The 27,260-nt window shown below is 39.8% G+C and overlaps 1 protein-coding gene across 5 annotated transcripts in view; it reads right to left on the bottom strand.

Moving 5' to 3' along the window:
* The window catches only part of elfn1b (extracellular leucine-rich repeat and fibronectin type III domain containing 1b), a 183,098-nt gene that overhangs the window by 44,961 nt on the left and 110,877 nt on the right, over positions 1 to 27,260 (bottom strand). For 3 of the 5 annotated variants that reach the window (XR_007038177.1, XM_047364617.1, XM_047364620.1), the window contains exons 3-5: positions 17,771 to 17,836; positions 17,316 to 17,404; positions 16,067 to 16,129 (exon numbers count right to left, since the gene is read on the bottom strand). The gene's annotated coding sequence lies outside the window, so the exon portion shown is untranslated. The remainder of the gene's footprint in view (positions 1 to 16,066; positions 16,130 to 17,315; positions 17,405 to 17,770; positions 17,837 to 27,260) is intronic. The other 2 variants (XM_047364618.1, XM_047364619.1) reach the window with 2 other exon arrangements.

Genomic DNA, 27,260 nt, shown 5'->3' with positions numbered 1-27,260 from the left:
TAAATAATTGATCTTTTGCAATGTGTAGAGTCTGCATCTGAAACTGCAACCTTTTAAAAGGTTACTGGCTTAAAACCATTAAAGGTTACATCATAAAGTTCCTGAGATTTAAGTCCTTTTGGTAGGAGACGAGGAGTCAGTGACAAAGAGTTTTCTCCAGCTGCGTGGAGCATAAAGTGGTGGAGTGCTCCCCCTCCCCCACTTGTTGCTCTGCAATGCCAGTCACATGGCTAAAATAAAACTCCTACATTATCCTTTGCTTACAAGACAGACAATTTATATTATTATTTCCAGTTGCAAAAAGCATGAACAGTCATTGTAGGTAAACTAAAGGACTACCTCCCATCACTCTAATTAAAATAAGGATGTGTTTAAATTAAAGTAGGCAATTACAAGTGAAAGGCTTTTGAAGTAGCGTATAGCCTGATATTTGTAAGTTTTGTGTTACTCTATAAAGGCAGAAAGGTATAATATTCTGTGTAATAAGCATGCTTATTTGGAAAACACTACAAAATCAGAGCTTTAGTCTCTTACTTAAGTGCTTGTATAAATGTCAAAATAGCAATAAATTAATACATTACAGACATAATTATTTATCTATTAATTGCTTTTATTTGAGATGCAAATAATAATCAGCTGGTGACCAGAATTAGCTGGTTTTCACAATGATTGGTGACTGGTTGGTTGGAAACTCAAAAATCAGATCCTTTTCCAATCAGTGAACACACCATACTAAATGCTTCCAGGTCACACTGAATGCAACACTGTTTGGCATGAGTGTTGTCACTGAGTGAAGGAATCTTGGAGGGAAAGGCATGCAGTAAATGGGTTGAACAGCTGTTCTGGGACTATAGCCTCTGTAAATGGTGTGCCCGGTTTACCAGCTAATGTATGTGGTGCCCCAGTATCAGTGAAGTGTTTAAGGACGTCTGCTAATTTTAAGGTTGCAAGAGAGCGAGAGAGAGAGCAAGACTGGTAGCAGATAAAATGAAGGCAGAGTGCTACTGCAACATTGTTATTTTATCCTTTTAAGCCCTTTAAACCTTTTTATTTCGTTTGTTGCAACATTGTCAGCTGGTATAACATTTTAAATGGTGAAAATGAACTACTCCAAATGAACTACTTTACCCACAGAAAACAGAATAACACAATTAATACCACAGAGCACAAATCAGAGGAGAGCCTGCTGGAGAAGAACTCAATTTAGTCAAATGTTAGAAGCTGTTAGAAACATGCACTCCTGGAATAAATTACTAGTACATGTCCAGGATTGTGACCACGACTTGACATTTAAGAAAATAACTAAAACAGAATTAAAATCATATCAGCTATATTCCCATATATAAATATCTGTTTTCTTTCTCCCTTGGACCACAGACTCACCTTGTATTTTAATAACTCCGTTGGACAGGGCCTGATTGTTTTGGTTTAGCTTTTTTATATAAAACTGTTTTAAGAATTTTAAGAGAACTTGTAGCATACATTACATTGTAGCAGGTGAATGTAAATGTCTGTTATTGTTTTTGGTTTCTGTCTCAGGACTACGGATGATATTTAGTTATGTTGCTATTTCAGACATTTTTCTTAACATGCAATATCCTAATTAAATAAAGTATGTTAAATCTCCAAGTCTCTTTAACCAGACTTAAAACATTTCCAGAAAAGTATGTATTATAAACTAAGTATAATCTAAAACCTCTATATATGCGTAGAATATGTTAAACATTGTAAATTAATTGGGGAGGACTTTCTATTTAAATGACTGTTTATAGTAATGTTTATGTGTTGTTTATTTTTCAGAGGAAGCATTTTTTTTTATAAAACATTACTGATATTTACTGTTGAGACCACAGCCATGGGGCCAACATGAAAGTCCGGTACGAACTTTTCTGGAACTTTCAAAGTAAATCGCATGAACCCATTTCCAGCACAGCCAGGAAGATGGGGTAACAGCGGACTTCCCGTGACGTCACTGTCCAAATAAAAGCGCTGCTCTTGCTACATTCTGTCTCTTCTACGTGGGTTCCTCCAAAAGGGGTCCTGGACAGAGAGACACAGCGCGCTATTGTCTCTTTGCAGGCAAACAGACATAACTCTTCAAACTGGATCCAAGAGTGTCATGCGATCATATGCACTAAGTTAAGTATGAATAAATTGCTGTTTGTGTATCCGGTATTCATTCATGAACGGGGGTAATTAAGGTACAAGCGTTGCTTGACTTTCTCTCTGAGATCTACAGAAGCAAACTGTTTCCAGAGAGTTCCCAGCAAGCCGAGTGAAGCAGTTTCCCAACGGAAGGACAACGGGACGCATCACCGTGGTTACGGCAGTAACTGTGCAGTTTGGACAGAGCGAGTCGCCCCACCCAACAGCTACGGAGATTAGCTGAAGATAATCTTTTGTTCACAGAGCCTTCTTCAAACTTCGTTGTCGCCCGTACAACTTTTCCTCAGCACGGTTCACATATGAGGTTAGGTTTGGGCAGAGTGGTGGAGGTAGTTTAGAATGAAATAATCTAAACGTTTTTCATTTTATGAAGTTTGGTTTTGTTTGTGTTGCACTCAGCTATCTTAGTGCTAACAGGCTATGTACTCAGCATATGCTCAGTTTTGTGCTCTGTGTTTGTGTGTTTTTAAAGTTAAGACAAACTATACTTGAAGGGTGATTTTAAACACAGAAGATTGATCATAACACACCATCCGCGCTTATGCATTTTAACCCTTTTATTAACGGTATTTTAAAGGTATGTGTTTGATTCTGATGATAAGCTATAAGCTTCTTTTGTTAGCTTTAACTGCTAACAGCTAAGAACACGTGCTTGCCTACTAAGATCATTTACCCAAAAAGGTTGCTACTTTTCAATCCAGTGAAATATTTCCCTAAACATTGTTTTGCTAAACTTGATAACTAAGTAAACACCATTAAGCCCCATTTCTCCAGAAAGATTTGGTTCTTTTTCAAAATATTTCCTTAAATATTTTACTATTTCCTTAATAACATTTCTTTAAATATTATTTTAATAAATAAAGGCAGCTAATGAGACACTGTTGAGAATTGGTCATCCAGAAGGTTGGTTTTATTCAGCAAATCATTCTTTAAATATTATTTTATTAAAATAATATTTTACTGATCTTGCATTGTGAACGGTTGTCTAAAGGTATGCCAACTATTGCTTAAGTTGGTTCCAAGACAAACTTCACTTCATTTCCAAATTCTTCAAGATAATCTTTGGTTCTCAAACATAAACATTGCATCACTCTTTCGGTCATGGTTTTCAACCATCTTTAATCAACTTGTTTATATTGTACATAGCACATTAATCTTCCATATTCTTTAATTCTGCTTGGTAGTTTAGTTGGATTGTTTTAGCATAGTAAAGAGTTTGTTGATTGAAATATGTTTGACTTTGAGTTGACTTACTTTTGTTAATAAATTCTTGTATTTTAAGAAATTGTGTGAATTCATTCCATGTGTGTGCATAGTTGCACTGTTCAATAATGTCAGAGCTTGGCTCATCCCTTTCAATTTTGTCCTAATACAACCGCCTCATTGGGCTGGTATTCACAGGACAACCCTTAACAGACCAAAATATTATTTGATAAAATTCATAATTACAACATACAGATGGTTTACAATCTGCACCTGTTGAGTCACAAAGTTATATGACTAATGAAATCTGGTTAATCATGTTTGACCGAGAGCTGCTCCACTGACCCTAGATGGACTGACCCCTGCTCCACTGACCCTAGATGGACCTTTTCTGCCTGATGAATTGTCTAATTTAAATGTTTACTGGAGCCTACGCACTATCTGACAATTTACACATGTATGATATGAAAAGAAATCCCCAAATCTTTATTGTAAAATTTTATGAAAACAAAAAAAGGCATTTATGTGTTTTAATGCATTAATCAAAGCACAAAAATTGTTGCAGGCACTCATTAAAATAGAACATCTTTCACAGATAAAAATTACAGTATATTGCAATGAAATAAAATGCAATGAAAGGTAGAAAAAAACAAAAATTCAGCAAACTGTGTAAAATGAATTCAGAGGAAGCAAAGAGATGTAAGAATCTATTTAAAAGGAAACTATTTTTTTGTATGACATGTCTGCAGTTTATTCAGACTGTGAGAGAATGAGACAGCAGGACCTTCTGCAGGTAACAGGAAGGCTGAATAAAATACGACAAATGTTGCTCTGTTCATCTGTGGTTTAAACCAATGTGGATTATTCAACATGCTGGATTTGGAAATATGGTTGCATCATCAAACTGCCATAAAATAAAATGCGCTAAAGATAATTAAAATTGTAAAACATTTGGGTAAGATGTCATAACAAAAATATTTTGTTTGAATAAAGATCTTTTAGTTTCAGAAATATAATCAAAACTTTAATAAAATTTCTTTACTTTCATTTTCACCCATGTTTAACTAATTTCCACCTGTTTAACCCTGACCCGGCCAAAGAACTGGTTAAAACATGCTTAAGTTTATATTTTTCCAAATATCTCGGAAGATGAGGCTTTAATGTTGATAAATAAAGTTGTCAAATTTGTTTCACACAAATTCGTTCGGTTTTACAGCACTTTAAAAACACAGGAAGTTGTTCTAAGGTCCTACCGGAAGTGGTGTTTCTTTTGGGAAAATGCTTCCGTACACGGACATGGTCCGCCCCCACCTGACCAGTATGTACAGGAAACTAGAGACCCTCACCTTTCGAACGAGGTATGTCACGTGTTTGCTCGACGTTTTCCTGTGCCGTAATTTCCGTGCGCAACGGAGGTTATAAAATCGGCAGTTTCAGCTGCTTTGCGCACAGGCATCATTACGCACAGCTGTAGTCCAAGTCAACTTGTTGTTCTGCTTCGGCTGTGTTTTTTTTGTTGTTGTTGGATTTCTTTTATAATAAGAGTGCAGAAGAGGCAGATGACCGCTCTGGAAGCGTTGGAGGAAATTACCAGGTTGAGCGATATTGACATAGTGGATTCTTCAGATACAACTGTGGATTTTGATGAGGAAGAAGATGAGCAACTTCCTCTCATTGACCCGATTCATAAGTAAGTAATACCTCGTACTCGTACTCGTCGTCTTCCGTTTATCCGGGACCGGGTCGCGGGGGCAGCAGACTCAACAGAGACGCCCAGACGTCCCTCTCTCCAGACACCTCCTCCAGTTCCTCCAGGGGGAGCCCAAGGCGTTCCCAGGCCAGCCGAGAGACATAGTCCCTCCAGCGTGTCCTGGGCCGTCCCCTGGGCCGACGTGCCTGGAACACCTCCCGAGGAAGGCGTCCAGGAGGCATCCGGTATAGATGCCCGAGCCACCTCAACTGGCTCCTCTCGATGTGGAGGAGCAGCGGCTCTACTCCGAGAGGATGGCCGAGCTCCGCACCCTATCTCTAAGGGAGTGCCCGGCCACCCTACGGAGGAAGCTCATTTCAGCCGCTTGTATCCGAGATCTCGTTCTTTCGGTCATGACCCAAAGTTCATGGCCATAGGTGAGGGTAGGAACGTAGACCGACCAGTAAATTGAGAGCTTTGCTTTTCGGCTCAGCTCTCTCTTCACCACAACGGACCGGCACAGCGCCACCATTACTGTGGCAGCCGCACCGATCCGTCTGTCGATCTCCCGCTCCATTCTTCCCTCACTCGTGAACAAGACCCCGAGATACTTAAACTCCTCCACTTGAGTCAGGAACTCTCCTCCAACCTGAAGAGGACAAGCCACCCTTTTCCGGTCGAGTACCATGGCCTCGGACTTGGAGGAGCTGATCCTCATCCCAGCCGCTTCACACTCGGCTGCGAACCGCCACAGCGCATGCTGTAGGTCTTGGCTAGAGGGGGCCAGCAGGACCACGTCATCTGCAAAAAGAAGAGACGAAATCCACTGGTCCCCAAACCCGACCCCCTCCGGCCCTTGGCTGCGTCTAGAAATCCTGTCCATAAAAGTTATGAACAGGACCGGTGACATAGGGCAGCCCTGTCGGAGTCCAACATGCACTGGGAACAGGTCCGACTTAGTGCCGGCAATGCGGACCAAACTTCTGCTCCGCTCGTACAGGGACCGGATGGCCCCTAATAAAGGGCCCCCGATTCCATACTCCTGGAGCACCCCCCACAGGGCATCACGTGGGACACAGTCGAATGCCTTCTCCAGGTCCACAAAGTCTCCCACCCCCACTATAAACAGTGTTGGCGAAGCACTGCTTCCCCCTCCCGAGGCGACGGACGGTTTGCCAGAATCGCTTCGAGGCCAACCGGTAGTCCTTCTCCATGGCCTCACCGAACTCCTCCCAGCCAGGCCTGAGTTTTTGCCTCTGCCACAGCCCGGGCCGCAGCACGCTTGGCCTCACGGTACCCGTCAGCCGCCTCAGGAGTCCCACAAGCCAACCACAGCCGATAGGACTCCTTCTTCAGCTTAACAGCATCCCTTACTGCCGGTGTCCACCACCGGGTTCTGGGATTGCCACCGCGACAGGCACCGCAGACCTTACGGCCACAGCTACGGGCAGCAGCATCGACAATAGATGCGGAGAACATGGTCCACTCGGACTCTATGTCTCCAACATCCCCCGGGATCTGGTCGAAGCTCTCCCGGAGGTGGGAGTTGAATACATCCCTGGCTGAGAGCTCTGCCAGGCGTTCCCAGCAGACCCTCACTATGCGCTTGGGCCTGCCAAGTCTGTCTGGCTTTCTCCTCCTCCAGCGGATCCAACTCACCACCAGGTGATGATCAGTGGACAGCTCAGCCCCTCTCTTCACCCGAGTGTCCAAAACATGCGGCCGAAGGTCTGATGATACGACAACAAAGTCGATCATCGACCTCCTGCCTAAGGAGGTTGATGATACCGTTACTTTTTATTTCAAGTGTCTTTATATTACATGGCTGTTATTTCAAAAAGAGATGATATGGCATATTTATTTTAGTTTTGTAACCAGAAAACTTATCAATGACCCTGCGTCCCTCCCCCCACTCCAGCACAACAAAGAAATACATACCTGTCCTGTAGGTGACTGGTTGAAAGCTTGTTATGAATCTGTTTTATTATTTACACTTTACCAATTACTCTATTTTATAACATTGCTGTTTTGTGTTGTCTTTCTTTGGAGTACAGTAGCAAATAATTTATCATCTTGTAAACAGAAAACTTAGCTATGATCTAATCTATTTCTATATTTTTGCAGCCTATATTTCTATTTCTATATATTTTTTTATACATAACTGCTTTTTGCACATTTGTTGACATTGTTTTCCATTGAAAATTATTGTTTTCAAAACTGACAAAACTATACAATTAAACTTGGTTTTTATTCATTATATTGATATTTTGCTGTGCACAATGATACATTTGATGATACACAGGGTAAATGTCATGCCCAAAGGCTATGTCGTATGCAGAATGACTCCTACAATAGTAATCAGTACTTTTATTTCACCAGATTCCCTTTTATGAGGTGAAAAACACATTCGGCACAGTTTTGGCACATTTGGCTAAATTGTGCCAAAATCCCAGCTCCGCCTGCCACATTGCCCACTAAAACCTTTGTGGAACATAAATGCTTCAACTGATTCAGTCCAAATGTGATGCAGTTATAGCCAAGATGTTGATGAATACAACCTGGGGGTTCTCCTAGGATTTCCAAAGGATTTTCATGGTGTTTTGCAATGTTTATTTAGAAAGAAAATTAAGGAGAGGGCCAAAAAACTGAAAATTTTCTGTGTTTAATCATGAATAAATCAGACATAGTGACAGTTGCAACAGTGGTTCCACTGGAAATATATTCATTTATGGCTTACCTTTACACAGGTACCAAAGGTTTGTATGTAGTCCTTGTAGTTGTGGAGGTATACTTGATTTATTTAAGGTATGTAATTTCAGGTGGAAATTGCTCTAAAACCCCTTAGGGCTTAACAGGTCAACAAACGTGTTTTTAAGAACAAACATTTATAAAATCACATTACATCACATTACAAAATACTATCAGCCCTTACAGACTTCGCCCTAAGTGCATATTGCTTCAACTCTGCTAAACCTGCTCTGAGCACAACTTGGATTATCTCAGTGTGCATAGTCAGCATTCGCCATCAGCCCTGCAGCAGCCATTGTATCATTACGCACCATTACAGACTGTGAGCCATAACAGCCTGGTGATTGATCACTCAGGAGCTGCTGTGATTTATGGCGTGATACTGCACATTTGGGCTGACAGTGTGCAAAGCAATTTACTGTGGCAGGAGTGAATATCTAGCATGTAGGTATTACTCTGTATGAAGCTATACTCTGACACCAACGACTCAATTTTGTCAAAAGAGGGAAGCCCACTAATGGCACTACATGGCATTGGAGTGAATGGTAAGTAAAATAATTATCACTGTAAAATATGTTAGTGGTTATTAATGTATTCTCTAAATTGGCTTTTTTTTCATTGATCTGGATGTTTTTACTCCCCTTTTTATTGTGTTAATCTAACAGTCTCCTCTTTTGGGTGTTTTGTGTATAGCTGTTGAATATCAGACCACAGGGCTGCTATGTGTAAACATTTGGTGGGGATCATAAGACCCTTCTAGTAAAGTTTAAATGGCTGGTTTAAACATTTTTGTCGGGTCAGGTGTGGACTTTTGCCAAACTGCAAGTTTTGAACACCCCATAAATTATACATTGCCTTGCCATGAGTCTCCCTGGACTGTGAGCTCAGGGTGATGTGGAGTGTTGCTCTTAACATATTCTCACATGAATTTTTACTGCAAACTAAAACAGAACCTACTGTAGGTTTCCTCCAACAATGGCTTTGCAACTTTTTCATAAGAGTCAGATTTGTATTGCATAACTAATATTTGACCTCTCAAAAGATCGTCTTTATAGGCTCTGCAGCTCCTCCAGAGTTACCATGGGACACGTGGCTGTTTCTCTGATCCTGTTCTTGCTAGAGCAGTCAGTGCTTCATGACAATATAACAACTTTGGGTGTGATTTTATAACCTAACCCTGCTATAAACTTCTCCACAGTTTCGTAATCAAAATATCTATATTAGATGTCATAGTTTTTATACACATTCACCAAGGAAAGCTCCTACACAGCAATTAGTTCAGTAGAATGTGGTATAATTCAGGAAGAAACCTGCGGTCATGTGACCTACATGTGTGTGCTCAGTGTTAACCAGTGAATAATGTTTCTTTAAACTATACATGAAATGTTATGTAATTGGCCCATAAACAATATTACGTTACATTTTTGCAGGTTTTTCTGGCCTCATTGGATTTAAAATAACTAAAATTATTGTTTTATTGGCGGGTATTACAATATTGGCTGCATGAAGGAAACTCTGCCCATGTTAGTTTCTAATTCTAAACTGACTTCAGGAGAAAAGTGTGAGGATGCATTTTTTCACTTCTCTTAAGCAGCAGTGTCTTTTTTTTTTATTATTCCAGAAATCATCAGCATGGTGTTGAGCTGCCCCGATTTGATGTGTTGATTACCTAAATGGATCACTGGATGCTTTGCAAGAGTGGCTTTTTTATACAACATAAACTGATGAGTGAAACAGGCTGCTAAAGAGTGGTGTTGGCACTTTGCATCAGTGAACGATCTAATATGCCACAATTCACTGGTGTAATAGTAATAATGTGATGATAAAATTAAATTTCCCATGAAAGTCTGCAGCAGGTATTGTGTATTGTGCATTATTTTAGTTTGTACATATTTCTGGGTGGCACAAGCTTTATTTTCTTTTCTCATGTGCGTTTGCTTTTTTCAATGAGGCAAATGGAGCAGAACCGTCTCCCCCTGTCTCCCCAAAATGAACTTGTTACTACACACACCCATCTGTTCACACCCAAAGGCAGCTCTTTCCCTGTTTTCCATCACCTTTTTCTATGTTCCACACACATTAAATAGTTGGTGCAAATGTTTTTTAAATTTAACACACTCTCTCTCTCTAGAGAGTTTGCATTTATCTGCACATTCAGCTCAGATTCTCTGTTTAGAGATGAGACCAGTTTGGCAGGAATCTCTCCTTGCACTCACACTCACACACAGCCCTCTCCTCTATCGTAACACACAAATTGAATCTTTGGTCTTGACAGGGCAAGAGGACAAGAAGGACGAATAAAAATCACCTCATTACACATACACACACACTGCAGAGAAACCGGTCGTACACAAGCAGAAGGGACGGTAATAGAAAAGCCTTGAATCCTGGTCAAACACCATTTGGTGTGTAAGTGCTGATAGACAAGGGCAGGACGCCCTGTGTGCCTGCAGGAACGGAGATGCCGTTTGTCAGGAAGAACAAAATAACAGAGGGACTGATGGAGACACAATGGTGTGTACATTTGTGCAGGATGAAATAATAATGATGATTAAGCTGATAAATGATGAAGGTCACAGAGACAATATCAACAATGAGTCTGATGATAATGACAGTGTTCTGTCAGCTTTTATCTTTCTTTGATCATTGATCATAGCAGACAGAGCAGATACAATCATACCAAGATCCCCGCTGTTAACTTTGTGTTGAAAATCTTTCAGTACGACCCAGTTGTGACAGACAGAGGCTGACTAGACATTATTAAGAATTTCTGGTGAATACATACTAGCAGAAATGATAAATCTCCTCATGATGAACATATTAATAAATAATAATTCTGCATTAACAATTTTTTGTTTGTTTGTTTGGTGGTAAGGCATATTCGTCACTTCCTGTTTTCGCTGTTGCACTCGATGGATTGTTTGGTGTGTGAAGGCTCTCTCGTTTGATCTGATTTTGCTCTACTGTGATGCCTCTTACTTGTTCTAATACATAAGCACGTTAAAACACATACTTTATGTTGCTGCTTTTAACGTTTGGGGACTCTTTGTGTTTTACACGGTTTTTTTCTAGTAGTGGTAAAGGGTTGCTAGCTTAGCATTAGCTTTAGCTCCACCATGGCTACCCGTTCTGCTGTTTCTCTCGCTGAGTATCCTCCTCTCTGTGTCAGATGTTCAGTTACTCCTCGGCCTCCTTTAGTGATAATGGTACATGTAATAAATGTAGCATTTTCCTAGCTTTGGAGGTGAGGGTGTTGGAATTGGAGGCCCGGCTCCGCGCTGTTGAAAAAACAGCATATAGCTGAGGCCCCTTAGCCAGCGCGGAGCCACCAAGGATGGCTCCCCGTAGCAGTCCTCCAGCAGAGCCCGCACAGCTGGGGCCTCAGGCCGGCTGGGTGACGGTACGTAGAAAGCATAGTCCTAGATCCCAGCCCACAGGTCACCACCAACCTGTCTGCGTTTCTAACAGATTTTCCTTGCTCAGCGACACACCCACTGAGAAGCCAATTCTGGTAATTGGCAGCTCCATAGTCAGAAACGTGGCACTAGAGACACCAGCGACCATAGTCAAATGTCTGCCAGGGGCCAGAACGGGCGACATCAAATCCTACCTGAAACTGCTGGCTAAGGATAAGTGTAAATACAGTAAGATTGTTATTCACGCTGGCGGTAATGACACCCGGTTACGTCAATCGGAGGTCACCAAAGTTAGTGTTGCTTCGGTGTATAAGTTTGCCAAAACAATGTTGGACTCCGTAATTTTCTCTGGTCCCCTCCCTGATCTGACCAGTGACGACATGTTTAGCTTCATGCTGTCATTCAACCGCTGGCTGTCTAGGTGGTGTCCAGAAAACAATGTGGGTTACATTGATAATTGGTGAACATTTTGGGAAAAACCTGGTCTGATCCGGATAGACGGCATCCATCCCACTCTGGATGGAGCAGCTCTTCTTTCTAGGAATCTGACCGAATTTATTAGTTCTCCAAACCTCTGACAACCCAGGGTTCAGACCAGGAAGCAGGGTCGTAGTTTAACACTCCTCTCTGCAGCTTCTGTACTGCTACCCACCCATTACCCTATTAAGACAGTGTCTCGCCCACAGCAAAATTGAATAGATTAAAAAATAATCTAAAATGAGGAAATCAGGAAAATCTAATAAAAATAAACACAACTCAGACTAAAAAGAAAAATAAAACAATTAAATGTGGCTTACTGAACATAATATTTCTCTCTTCAAAGACTTTGCTAGTTAGTGACCTGATTTGTGACAATCAGATTGATTTATTTTGCCTCACAAAAACCTGGCTCCAGCGAGAGGATTATGTTACTATAAATGAGTCAACTCCTACTAAGTATTTAAATTTTCACATTCCTCGAAATACTGGGTGAGGAGGAGGAGTAGCAACCATCTTTCAGATTTATTGACTAGTCCCAGACCAATCAATAGCTACAACTCTTTTGAATATCTAATCCTTAGTTTTCCTCATCCAAATTGCAAAGCACTAAAAACCACTTCTGTTTGTTGTTTTGTACCGTCCACTAGGCCCTCACTCTCAATGTTTAGATCAGTTTTCAGACCTTTTATCTGATTTAGTGTTAAATACCGATAAGGTTATTATAGTGGGGGATTTTAACATTCATGTTGACACTGAAAGTGATAGCTTAAATATAGCCTTTAATGCTATCTTAGACTCAATTGGCTGACCATTAAAGAATCTGTTCCACTTTTGATTTCCTCATTAACACAGAAAAAAACAGTGGTGGGCAATAATTCTGTTTCTGCCCATTCACAAATTGATTCTCTTATTCATAGTGTTACTTCATCGTTGCGTGGTGCATTAGACAATGCAGCCCCCTTGAAAAAGAAGGTAATTATTCATAGGAGGTTAGCTCCCTGGTTTAATTCAGAGCTGCGTACTTTAAAGCACAACGTTAGAAAATTGGAGAGAAAATGACACTCTACACACCTAGAGGATTCATACTTAATCTGGAAAAATAGCCTACTGTTGTATAAAAAGACACTTCACCAAGCTAGAACAGCTTATTTCTCATCATTAATAGAAGAGAACAAGAATAATCCAAGGTTTCTCTTTAGTACAGTTGCTAAACTTATACGGAGTCATAGCTCTGTTGAGCCATCCATTCCCTTAGCTCTCAGCAGTCATGACTTTATGGGATTCTTCCAAAATAACATTGATACTATTAAAAAGAAAATCTTTGATATACTCCCAAAGATGATTACTTCATCCTCAGCAAGTGAGACAACATTGGAAATAACTACAGAACCTGATTTGTGTTTGGACTGTTTTGATCTTGTGGAGCTTCCTGAGTTATCAGAAATATTAGCTTCATTTAAACCTTCAACTTGTATGTTAGACCCAATCCCAACCAAATTATTTAAGGAAGTGTTCCCTCTGATTACCAGCCCCATTTAGATATGATTAATTTATCCTTAGTAAATGGATATGTACCACAAGCTTTTAAGGTAGCTGTAATTAAACCTTTGCTAAAGAAACCTTCGCTTGATCGAGATGACTTAATAAATTATAGAACAATATCCAATCTTCCGTTCTTTTCTAAAATTCTTGAGAAAATTGTTGCTAATCAAATGTGTGAGCATTTAAACAGCAATGACCTGTTTGAAGAGTTTCAGTCAGGTTTCAGAGCTCATCATAGCACTGAAACAGCTCTGCTGAAAGTCACTAATGATATTCTTATGGCCTCAGATAATGGACTTCTGTCTGTACTTGTCCTGTTAGATCTCAGATCTGCTGCATTTGATACAGTCGATCACAATATTCTCTTAGAAAGGCTGGAATATGCTGTAGGGATCAGGGTGACAGCGCTAGGCTGGTTTAAATCTTATTTGTCTGACAGATTCCAGTTTGTTCATGTAAATGATAAATCATCTTTAAACTCTAAGGTTAATTGTGGAATACCACAGGTGTTCAGTACTTGGGCCAATTCTCTTTACTATATATATGCTTCCAATAGGTAAAATTATCAGGCAGCATAGAATACATTTTCACTGTTATGCTGATGATACTCAGCTTTACTTATCCATGAATCCTGATGAGCGCAACCAGTTAGATAGACTACAAGCATGTCTTGAAGACATAAAAACTTGGATAACTTTAAATTTTCTGCTTCTAAATTCAGACAAGACAGAAGTAGAAATAATTAATCTATTTTGAAAGGGGGATATAACACAACAAATTTAAGAAAAGTTGAAGCGCTGTGAATACTTTTCAGATGCACTGCATGCCCAGTAAATGTCAAGAAAGACATTGAAGTGATCTATTCGCCATATTGGTAATTATTTGACTTTGTGGGTTAATTCTCTTTTTAATGCATCTGTTAGAAAGCAGACAAATACTACTTTTGTTAAGGAGGTGGAGTATGGGCGTGGTATGCCACAAACAACAAGAACAAGGTGAATATGGCTAACTATAAATTATCACAACTAACCATATAATCGACTTAAGGCAGAGATATTTCAAGACTGTGCTCTTATCAGTTTCTAACAGCTCAGCTCATTCAAGGACAGGTGTTGCTGAGATCAAGGCTTTTAATTCTGTCTAAATGTGTTGGAGTATAAAATACTCAGCTGACATGACAGTCAACCTGTAATAGTGATATTCATGTTAGTTTACAGCAGCATTGAATGTTTGAGACCTTATGGAAGAAAAGTAAACCCTTGGAAAAGTAAATTCATGTTTTATTGTTCATAATATAGAAAATCCGTTACTGGTCAGTCCTCAGATACTGAATGAGTGTTAAACACAACCTGACACGTTTTATAATGTTGCACTCAGTTTCATCAATTTTGTCTATTGTAAGTCTGGTTTTATAAAAGTGTGCTAAAATTTTAGGTCATATTAGGAACAGACCGAAAATGTTCATGCTAGTACCAACATAATGGAAAATGAATCTCAACTATTAACATGTACCCCATTCCAGCTGAATCAGATACAAGTGGACAGTTTTAAGCACAAGTGTTAAGGCCGGGCAATAAGGTCCATCCTGAGGTGTAAGATCTCAGTTACCCACTCTACTTGTAAATTAACACAAAATCATGTAACACAGTGGGCTGATGTTTCAGTAAAATCACAACTAAATTCAGTAAGAAATATATAGATTTTTAAACATCCACCTAATACACAATTTGCAAGATTGTACATTTTATGTACAAAAAATGTCATTTAACCCACAGCCTCAATACCAGATCAGCATTGGATAATTTGTGACTAGCTGAGCCTTGTCTAAAGATTTTAACCCTTAAAACCCACCACTTAAAGCATCATGTTAGGGTTTGTAGGTTCTTCTTGATGAAAGACGTACCAATACTGAATCATTGGTTGCATTGAAAAACTGTTCTAACATGTAAATGATTTCACAAATGTATTTATCATCAAAAACAGCTGCCTGCTCAGTAAAACGTAAAAATAAAACAGAAAAAGTTTGACATCACTAATTTTTTGCCTTACTTCCATTTCGAGAAAGTATGCAATGTCTTACCTTCCTACTTTACATCTACCATAAAGTTACCATATATGTTTTTCCTTTTATTCATAGAACCATTTTAAATTGTTAGAAATCTTCCTAATTTTTGTTTGCTTTAATATTCTCTTTATCTGTTATCATTTTGAGCTGTATGAAGGTGTGAATGTGTGAAACTAGAAACTTTAACACTTTCAAAGAATTCACTTAATATCAGGAAGCCACAACATTAAAGCCCATTTCTGATGTAAATTATAAGGGTGACTACATGAAAAACTACAAATATCTGTATTGTTATAACAACATAAATATGATTTTATTCTTTATTTGTTGAGGTAAACCTGATATATGACATCCTGAAAAAAACAGCCTCTATTTGTTTTGCAAAAATCTTGTTCTTTGGTGGCTGTAACCCATAAACCTTTGACAGCTCAGATTTTTCTAAAAAAAAAAAGGAAATAGGATTTTTTTGTACCTTACACACACAAACACACACACATGCTGAAAAATACACTCCTGTGTCTGTGCTGTGGACATTTCCTCAAAGGAAATAAAGAGTAAGTCACAGGATGAATAACATACCACAGCATGTGTGCGTGTATATGTTTGACAGATGAAAATAATCTCCTATTTTCCTTCTGGACTTTTGAAGCCATGCTTTGTATTCTGCTACCGTGTTTCCATCCCACAGCAATGGTTGGTGTTCAGAAGCAGAGACAGAGAGATGCAGAGGAAGAAGGACGCAGGAAAACTTTTTACCTTTGCACATGGAGATCTTCTGTGAACCAGCTGAGCCTTCGGTTTCTGCACACTTTCACATCACTATCAAACCAGGAGCAAAACAGAATGGGGAACAGAGAGGGGTGGGTGGAGAAAAAGGGTTGTTAGAATAACTAAAAACCATTTGGCTGCATCACAGACCAAAGATCTGTCACATCAACAATAAAAATCTGGCAGGATCTAGAAAGAACGTGGATTCAGATCATTCCACAGAACAACCAAAGCTCATAAAACAGCAGAACAAAATTAAAATATGTAAAACACATAATTGAAATACCAAAAATCGGTGAATAGTGTCTGTAAAGGATGAGAGATTGACTGGGAAATGGGACGCTAAAGCGGAAAAGCGTGGGGGGCAGTTGAAATAAGAGCTGTCTAAAGAGAAAGCGGAGGGGGATTCCCATTAGAGAGACAGATGAAGGGACTGCCGAGGATGACAGCAACATCTGACAGTTGGCACGTCGCTGATGGACAGAGAGGGGGAGATGAAGAGAAGAAGATGCTATTTCTGAGTCTAATGTGTTTTCACCCTCACAGAGAAATCACAATCAGAGGGTTTACAACCAAGGTCCTCCTTGAAACAAGCCTGTTTATCTCTGTGTTAGAGGTGATGGAGATAGTTGCTGAGAATGATATTAAACAAATTTTGCTCCAAACCGTTTGAGCTTTTTAATAAACAGTGACAGCAGACTAGAGGCTCAGAAATGTATCACAACATTGACAAAATACCCCATGCACACACAAACTTTTATTTCACACCCTTATTACCTTTGCTGTCTGAGTTCAGTATAATCATCTAAATAACCCAATTATCAATGTTTAGATCACGGAAAACCATGTCTGTGAAGAACTTAGCTTATGTTTTGTATCATTACCTTACCAAAAGACCCAGTAGTAGCCCACTTACTGTTTTTGGTAGAGACCCCCAGATTTGTATCCAAAATGTTTTGGTATTTGAAAGATTTCATGATTAAATTCAGTCTTTGGAAGAGAAAGTGGCCCACAGCATCCGATACCACACATAACAGAGACCATGAGGTGCTTTTTCACACAACCATTCTTTATTCTATTGCCAGTTCTAGTTAAACTCCCAGTAGAGTTTAGCAAACTAAACATGTTTACTTTTGTGACTGTAGGACAGACAAATGATTATTCCTGGCATTCCTTTGAAACAACAGCTTGATATGTGTATGGCATCTACAAAGATAGCTTTGGAGATTTTATTTACCTCCTTTATCGCCCACCCGACGGTAAGGGGTGTGTGTGGTTGTCCTCTCCCTGCTGGTCTGTGGCGTCAATAACTGAGACTGTCAAATTCTTGGAAGGAACAGAAAATCATGAAATATTAATTTAAAGTCTGTAGACAACTCTTGTCAACCTAAAAAGGGAAAGCATAAATAAAAATGTGTTTTTAAATTTTGTGGTGTTAGATTAAGTAAATACAACAAAATATTTATTTTTTTAAGCCTTTTCCACATATATACAAGTGGTGTCAATAGGTGTTAGTTTATGGTTACAGAGAGTACAGTGTCAGACAAGGTAATCCATAATCTAATGGATCTAACAGCTTCAATTCAGCTTTCAACTTTCACTTGGATTAAAGTTACAGCTTCTTGTATACAGGAAAAACATGAAGCGTTGGAAATAAACAACAGTTCATAAAGCATTACTAACATCACTCACTTCTACACACAGCAGCTATATGTTTTTCCATTATCAAGGAAGCTGTTTGGGCCTGAGGATGCAGACCTGGACAGAGCAAGCAAGGAGAGAGAACAAAGCAGACTGAGTGAGTTAGAGAAGTATGCATTGACATGATGAAGCCTGAGATGACAGGCAGAATAACACACTGTTACCAATGAATTATTGTCCAGTGTTACTGACAGTTAAATTATCCTGCAAAACCATGTAACTGCTGTGTTTGTCTGTGTGCAGTTCAAAGGAGCGGTGGACAGAATAATGTACAGAAAACACTTAGATGTTCAGTGTGAGTGGCTGAGCTCCAGTGCTCTGATCTCTACCGAAGGGATCAGCCTTTCAACACAAACATCAGAAATATTGTGTGTTCCACGATCACTGAATGCAATGATGGTGAACTATACGTCAGCATCAAAAGTTCAGTTTTGTTTTTGAAGTCATTTCAGGCTTCAGTCCAGGTGTTTGTGTCATTTGACATTAAGGACAATGCAAATGAAAATCAGTCAGGTGAAGCAGTTTGACATGCAGGGGGGAAACAGAGGAGGTCCGGTGGAAACGAAAGACAAATGAGAGAAACAAAAAGAAAACACAAAGGGGAGAGACGGATGAGGGGCCTGCAGAAAAACACAGCTAAAGACTGAGGTTCTGATACAGCACTGTTGGCTGATTAGCTAAACATAGAAACTACTACTGAAAACTTGCAAACCCACACAAGTGCAAAGACAAACACAGCTCTCTTTAGGTATTCTTAATGCATCAGCAGTGTGTTTGCTTCTCCATAGCCCCTCCCTGACTTTGAATGGGGAGGATAGCAGAGAGGGAGATGTGTAGGGTGTTCACTGTTATCCTCGCGGAGTCACATTTGTAAAGGCTAAAACCACAGTGACCAGTGAGCCCAGGGGCACAGTGTGTGACTCAGAATCCGCTAGTCTGCATTAAAGGGAGGTCTGTACTGTCGGTAATCTGATTTGCAGAGGGAATACAAAAAAAAAAAAACAGGCTGGCCACGGCTAAGGGCACGCTGGTCATGGCAGCCACTGTTTGAGCTATCTGGTGGACGCTAAGCATTGCAACTGACCATGCAATATATATTCATTATGTTGGCCTTAAGGTACTTTACCCATCTTTTGTCCCTTGCATCAAACAAACAGAACCGTAATAGACCTTCCAATTCTGTGCTAAACCATTGGCAATCATTTACATTAGTGAAGAAAAAGAAAGAAATCTGGGGACATACAGAAGCTCACTGCAATTTTAAAATGCAGCTTTAATCAGCTTTAATCAGCTCCACAGCTGTGGAGAAAATCCTGTGGTGAAATCACCTGTGAAGTGATTAGATTTACTTCGTAGAGTGGCGCAGTTGGTAGCACTGTTGCCTTGCAGCAAGAAGGTCCTGGGTATGAATCCTGGCCGGGGGTCTTTCTGCATGGAGCTTGCATGATCTCCCTGTGCATGTGTGGGTTCTCGCCGGGTACTCCGGCTTCCTCCCACAGTCCAAAGACATGCCTGTTAGGTTAATTAGTCACTCTAAATTGCCCTTAGGTGTATGAATGCGATGGACTGGCAACCTGTTCAGGGTGTACCCCGCCTCTCGCCCATACAGGTCCTTCTCAAAATATTAGCATATTGTGATAAAGTTCATTATTTTCCATAATGTCATGATGAAAATTTAACATTCATATATTTTAGATTTATTGCACACTAACTGAAATATTTCAGGTCTTTTATTGTCTTAATACAGATGATTTTGGCATACAGCTCATGAAAACCCAAAATTTCTATCTCACAAAATTAGCATATCATTAAAAGGATCTCTAAACGAGCTATGAACCTAATAATCGGAATCAACGAGTTAACTCTAAACACCTGCAAAAGATTCCTGAGGCCTTTAAAACTCCCAGCCTGGTTCATCACTCAAAACCCCAATCATGGGTAAGACTGCCGACCTGACTGCTGTCCAGAAGGCCACTATTGACACCCTCAAGCAAGAGGGTAAGAAACAGAAAGAAATTTCTGAACGAATAGGCTGTTCCCAGAGTGCTGTATCAAGGCACCTCAGTGGGAAGTCTGTGGGAAGGAAAAAGTGTGGCAGAAAATGCTGCACAACGAGAAGAGGTGACCGGACCCTGAGGAAGATTGTGGAGAAGGGCCGATTCCAGACCTTGGGGGACCTGCAGAAGCAGTGGACTGAGTCTGGAGTAGAAACATCCAGAGCCACCGTGCACAGGCGTGTGCAGGAAATGGGCTACAGGTGCCGCATTCCCCAGGTCAAGCCACTTTTGAACCAGAAACAGCGGCAGAAGCGCCTGACCTGGGCTACAGAGAAGCAGCACTGGACTGTTGCTCAGTGGTCCAAAGTACTTTTTTCGGATGAAAGCAAATTCTGCATGTCATTTGGAAATCAAGGTGCCAGAGACTGGAGGAAGACTGGGGAGAAGGAAATGCCAAAATGCCAGAAGTCCAGTGTCAAGTACCCACAGTCAGTGATGGTCTGGGGTGCCGTGTCAGCTGCTGGTGTTGGTCCACTGTGTTTTATCAAGGGCAGGGTCAATGCAGCTAGCTATCAGGAGAGTTTGGAGCACTTCATGCTTCCATCCGCTGAAAAGCTTTATGGAGATGATTTCATTTTTCAGCACGACCTGGCACCTGCTCACAGTGCCAAAACCACTGGTAAATGGTTTACTGACCATGGTATCACTGTGCTCAATTGGCCTGCCAACTCTCCTGACCTGAACCCCATAGAGAATCTGTGGGATATTGTGAAGAGAACGTTGAGAGACTCAAGACCCAACACTCTGGATGAGCTAAAGGCCGCTATCGAAACATACTGGGCCTCCATAAGACCTCAGCAGTGCCACAGGCTGATTGCCTCCATGCCACGCCGCATTGAAGCAGTCATTTCTGCCAAAGGATTCCCGACCAAGTATTGAGTGCATAACTGTACATGATTATTTGAAGGTTGACGTTTTTTGTATTAAAAACACTTTTCTTTTATTGGTCGGATGAAATATGCTAATCTTGTGAGATAGAAATTTTGGGTTTTCATGAGCTGTATGCCAAAATCATCTGTATTAAGACAATAAAAGACCTGAAATATTTCAATTAGTGTGCAATGAATCTAAAATATATGAATGTTAAATTTTCATCATGACATTATGGAAAATAATGAACTTTATCACAATATGCTAATATTTTGAGAAGGACCTGTAGACTGCTGGAGATAGGTACCAGCTTCCCCACGACCCACTATGGAATAAGTGGTAGAAAATGACTGACTGACTTTGTAGAGTCTCGTCATATAGCTTGCACTGTGAAAGGAAACATTCAGGAGCACAAGAAATTGGGTGGGGGTGATTAAATGTGCCAATTAAATGTGAAATGAGCTCTTCCCCAGCAAAAACCTTACAGAAAATCTGTCAAGATAAAAAGTAATCACTAAATATAATACAACAGCTTTGACAATCCAAAATAATGCACTCTGTACTACTAATGGTTTCCACAGGCAAAAGAAAAGAATCAATAGAGTTCACATACATTCATCTTGAGCATAAATCTCATTTCAATTTTGGATTTTTCATAATACATTTCAGATATTGTTTCTCCATGGTGAATTGATAAAGTGCAGAACTAACAAATATTTGGACAAATGTGCCATAGTTATTTGCACATTACCTCACACTTTTTGTAGCTATCAATAAATTTGTGGCATAATTCAGGTTGGATCCTTAATCATTGTTCTCATCAGAAATGGTAGAGTTAATTTAAAACGGTTGGTCCCCTGCTACATACCGGGCTTCAAAGTTTTGTCCATAGTTCTTCCAATTGGATTTACATGAAAACCATTCTAGAAGCTTGTTTCCAAAACATTTGGATGTGTGTTTGGAATCATTACCCTGTATGATCTGTTGCTCAAGTTTCATGTTTTGTTTAAGTGGTTTAAATGTCTAATGTTAGCCAAAATGAGCAGTATATCATTTACTCAAATTTCTTGGTTTTAAATGTTTTAAAAATAAAATTTTGCAGTTGAGTCAAACATTTCTGACTAGTGGCACAAATACCTTGTGCCTCACCCCTGTTGTCAATATTCAGGATGTAATTCTTTTATGACATTATCCATATCTCATGATCACAGGTGAGGTCTGGTGAATCAAGTGTTGCTTTTTTTTTTCTTCACCAACCCCAACATTACTGTAGACCAGACCCTAATCAGCCTATCCATCTATGGCTTTTTTCTATATCAGTTGTGAACAAGACACAAAGATATTAGAACTCCTCCACCTGAGGCAGAGACAGACCCCCAAATTAGAGACCAGTTCATCATTTTCCATATACAGTAGGTGTCTTAAAGGTGTACCTGAACAAAATTATTGCCACGTAGTCCAAGAGTAATGGTCTGGCTCACATTTTGTTTTTTGTATGGATGCCTTTAATTTATCCTTTCATTTTGTGTTTTTGGTAAAGGGACATTGGGAAGGCAGGTTTGGTTTGTCCCTCTTATGTAGTGATGTCCATGGTTAGTTCTCCACGGCCAGTGTCCTACATATTTTAGATCTTGCCCTGCTTCAACACACCTGAATCAAATGAATGATTGCCTGGCATGTCCAAAGCTAGGTAACATGTTGAGGAGCTAATTCATCTGTTCAATCAGTTGTGTTGGAGCAAGGAGGCGTCTAAAACCTGTGGGACACTGGCCTTTGAAAACCTTTTGGACAATTTGTACATTTGACAGCAAGGCATGAGTAAATAATTTTGAGAATTTTTTCTAGTAAATATTCTACTTTTAACCATAACCACATGAGGTGACGAAGTAATGGCAAAAAATGTTTTGCCCTCTGTCTACGAAAGCAAAAATCAAGTCATTTTCTAACTGTACAAGTTGTACTGAATAGGTAGACACCCTGGTTCAAGCAAATATTTAGGTCAAAATGTTGATTTTAATATGAGTATAAACCACAAGTCTGTGTAAAAAGCTAAATAGAGTATAAGACCCAAACGAAGGGGTTCCCTACCTGCCAGCCACTAAATAGTAGGCAAACAGAACAATCCTGGTTCCTCTTTGATGTCCAGCATAGACCTGCTCCTATCAGGACCGTTAACACATCCCTGAGGGTGTTTGAAGGTGTTCAAGCCTAATGAATGCACAGACTTAGACTTGCGCTGTTGGAAATCCAACGTCTCTCAGGACAAGCTGTGGACAACAAAAGCCTTTCTAAATAGGAAGAAGAGAGCTCTTGTGGCTTTTCAACAAGAAGGCATTTAGCTTGTCCAGTGGGAGTTAAAGAGGAGAATAGAGGATTGGAAGAACACCTGGAGAAGACAATACGGAGCAAAAACACTCTGAAGGAGGCCTGAAGAGTGGTGGAAGCAATCAAGAATGCAGCTGGACAAGTAGGTGTTACAAGGGGAAAACGTTTCATGTGGAATAGGACAATTTGGCTTTAACGGACCACTCTTTTCTACTCAACAGCTAGAACAGAGTACATAAGAGCACTTCTGTGGTCATTCATAAGTCATACCTTAAAGTAATTTGTTTGTGAAAAGTTTTGCTTAAATGATCTGAGGAGAGTTTCTACTTTAAGTGGACAAAAAGCATTATGTTTTAGGCTGAAATTGACCTTTAAGCAGTAAGGACACAGCCATAAAATAAGAACAAGCTTGAGCTTGATACTTGTATCCTACAAGCAGAGTGAAGGCAGCATTTTCTTAGACATAGTAGGGACCCACAGAGTTGACAGAGCTATTTTAGGCTGCCAAGAATTTCTTAGTGTTGAAGGTTTTTATTAATTTTCTGCCTGTGACTGACAGCTACAGCATGTCTGAGGCTTAGATGTTTATTAAACTGTCCCAGCTGTAATTTTAGAGCAAAAATTGAGCAACTGCGCATTAAAATATAAGTTTTTCTGGTTTTACCAGCTTCCTAAGAGCTCACAATAAAATAACGCTGACAAAACAGTGATGCTTAAAATCAGGTTTGGTGAATGAGACTATTCAACCTGAACCACACTATTACAGAGTTGCTGTTTGTGATACAATCAGACAGAACAGTCCTGCAATCAACAAAATGGTATGGAAGAAACTATAACTATATACACTGCATTTACACAACAATTTTCTTTCTGACTCTGTTTTGTAAAGTCAGTGGAGCAGACTAAAGTTATTTATTTCTGTTTAGGCCTAATTCTTTGTTTAAATTATACCAAAGATATTGTATTTGCACTGGTGTGTGTCGACTGCAACAATAATGTGCCTTCCAATCTTTTAGTGTTGAGCTTGTTTGCAAGAATGATTGCAATAGCAAATAATTTTTGCCACAGCAAAGACAAGAATGAGATAAATTAGAGAATTAGTTGTGAAAAAATATGTTTATTGAAGTTTCATAGTTTTCTCTCATAAGTTTGTCTGCAAAGTTATCAACGTTATACGGCATAATAGATATAAGTAATACTATATGTAACAGTGCCCTCCACAATTATTGGCATCCTGTGGAAAAATGCCACAAAATAAATTATGGAGTCTCCACAAGTGAACCCAAGAAGTCACTTGTTGGCTGTAGGTCTCTAACAGTAAGCTTTAGAGACTTCTCATCCTCCCTTAACATTCTTGCTGCCCATGGTGGCAAGATAAACCTTGGTTCACACCCAGCCTTGTTTGTCATGGTGCCAGTTCTAAACTTTTTAACTACTTTCACTATAGATCAACAAAAATTTGCTTAACTTAAGGTACACTTCTTTTAAATGAGTCATAAGTCATGCCAGAATTGTGGCACCGGGGATCTTGTTAAATGGTTAGTGAACATAATGCTACTGCAATAAAGTATTAATTAATTATTTTTTTTAAACTCAGTTTCCCCAATCTTAAATTTCTGCAGCGTTTTTCCAGTTTGCACAACTTGAATAATGAGAATATGTGTATCCATGCTTTTCATCTAATTCTTATTTGTTTGGTGGCTCCAATACAAAAGGAAAATGTGGGAGGCTTCTATGTTACATTCTGTGCCTATGAAAATATATATATTTCAAATTGTTTGCTGTCAACAAAGTACAGCATTTTCACCAGGTGGAATGAATTTCATGTATACCCACATAACTGGGAAAAAATGACAAAGTTACAAGAAAATCTGCCTGATTCTTTCCTAGAAAGGCAGTTGGGGTTTTACAATAGCTCTGCTGGTTGAGCAGGCGTCCCATGTGCATAGGTTATAGGTTCTTTTCACAGCTAGTCTGAGTTCAAGTACAGATTTGTGAAGCTTTGCTGCACCTATGCCCCCTTCTTGCCTGACAACTGTCCAATAAATTACCAAAGAGCTAAGAAAATATGGGGTAAGAATTCTGTCAAAAACGCCAGCAGAAAAAGAAGAAGAAAAAGCAGCAGCACTAGTGCCAAGATGACGGACCAAGAAACTACGATACAAAGCTAGGTTATGTTAAAACGTTTATATATGTCTTAATGTCATTGATATTTGCTCTTGGTCCGTCATCTTGACGCTAGTGCTGCTGCTTCTTCTTCTTCTGCTTGCGGTACGCAATAAATTCATAGGTGCATACTGCCACCTACTATACATCATTGTATAACCCCACCCACTATATTCCATCTTTTAGTTTTGTATTTCATAAAAATAAGAACAATGCTTTATTTATAATACTCTTGATTTCCCCCCTATCTCCCCTCTGTTCCTAATATTCCTTTTAGACTGAATTATCTCTCATTACCTTTTTCCGTCATCCAATCCCGGCACTACGTTTACTGGCGGTGAGGAGTGTGACAACGCATGCGCAACGCGAATCGACTAACTCTATGCTCCACCAACCAGCCTGAGATCACGTGACGCCAAGTCGCTGTTGTAAATTTGTATTCTCATAGAAAAGAAATCGGATTCACAAACTGTTATAGCATATTGTATTCATAAAGAATAAACCACAACTGTAAACTTGAACTTTGTGTTTGTAATTTCTTGAAGCTGTAGCATTTTATTTTGTATTCTTATAGAGAAAATATACAATACCTCTTTTGGATTTTACTTATGCACAACTATTGACTAATATGCACACATTTCCGTCTTTACATACACATTGTTTTTGACAGCTTTCTTACCCCATAAGAAAACCTCTAAAATACTGCAGTTAAAGATGACTTTCACAAGATCCAGCCAGAGTTGCAGCAGCAGAGTTCATAATTGAACTCCCTCGGTTATGAAGCCAAACACCATTGTTTTTAGTCATTACTCCCAGCATGCTCTGCAGGGTCTTTTTCTTTCTGGCTGGGTGTCAAACCCACTTCTCTGTGTAGCCTGACGATGCTTTGCCAGGCATGCTGCTAATCTCTCCTCCAAACAAATGAAAATGGATTCGAAAGCCATCGCACATAAAAATAGGTCTCACAGTCTGTCTCTGTGCACAATCACAACAAAAAGAAAAAAAGATAACTGTTTTGCGCTAATAGCAACGCTCCCAGTCAAACACAGTCAGGTCAGCGATCATCTGTTGCCTACCGGGTGAAGTAGCACACACACATACATCTACATGTACATCCACACTCACACATGGCTGAAAACACTCTGCCTGTTAGCTGAATTCTGATTTGCTAATGAGCAGTCATGGTGACAGATACTGCCATTTAATTGGCTGGTGAAGGAGATGATTGGAATTCAGTGCAGATGCACATCAGAGAGCTGGGCTTGAGGGTTTTTGTACATTACATTTAAGAATGAAAGCTTCAAAGTGGAGCACACATTGGGAGACCACAGAAATGTCACTTTTATTTCTTAAACGATTTATTCTGATCGTACTCTTTGATTGCTTTGTGATCTTCAGACTGAACACCAGTGGGTGTGAGGTGGTGTTATGCTAGGTGTTTCATGCAGCCTCTCTTTGTTATCTTCCTCACATTCTTAGGTTTTCTTTTAAAACAGCTTTTACAAGGGTGCGCCGGTGACGCAGGGGTAAAGCGAGTGACCCATGTATGAAGGCTACAGTCCTTGACGCAGCCGTCACGGTTTCGAGTCCTGGCCCCTTGACCTTTGCTGCATGTCTTCCCCCCTCCTTCTCTGCCCATTTCTTGTTCCCATCCATCCATCCATAAAATATCCCACTCTTTAATTTTAAGGTTTTAGGTATTTTATCCATATCTGCAAGGTTAACAATAATTCTGAACATGAATGGTCTCGGAGAGATTGTCCTGGGCCAACCAAGAATTGATATTCCTTGTTAGATGTAAAGGAGCATGTACGCATTTCCCATGATGAGATCATAGTGGTTGATTATGATGGCAGAATCATTCTGGGATTCTAAACTCTGCGTGGAGGAACCCAGTAGCAGCAGTGGCTGCTACCGAGTTCCCCCTTGACAGCTGGTCCGATTATCAGAGAATTTAAAGGACTGTCCACACTGGTAGCCAAGGCTAAACCTAATCATGCACACTCTAGGCTGGGAGCACTCCGAGTAGTCCAATTTATTGTAACATTTGGCACCCTATCTTC

The sequence above is a fragment of the Girardinichthys multiradiatus genome, chromosome 5 (genome assembly GCF_021462225.1).
Source record: "Girardinichthys multiradiatus isolate DD_20200921_A chromosome 5, DD_fGirMul_XY1, whole genome shotgun sequence".
Taxonomy (NCBI): Eukaryota; Metazoa; Chordata; class Actinopteri; order Cyprinodontiformes; family Goodeidae; genus Girardinichthys; species Girardinichthys multiradiatus.
The sequence above is the reverse complement of the archived record's forward strand: the minus strand, read 5'-3'. Positions and strand labels throughout refer to the sequence as shown.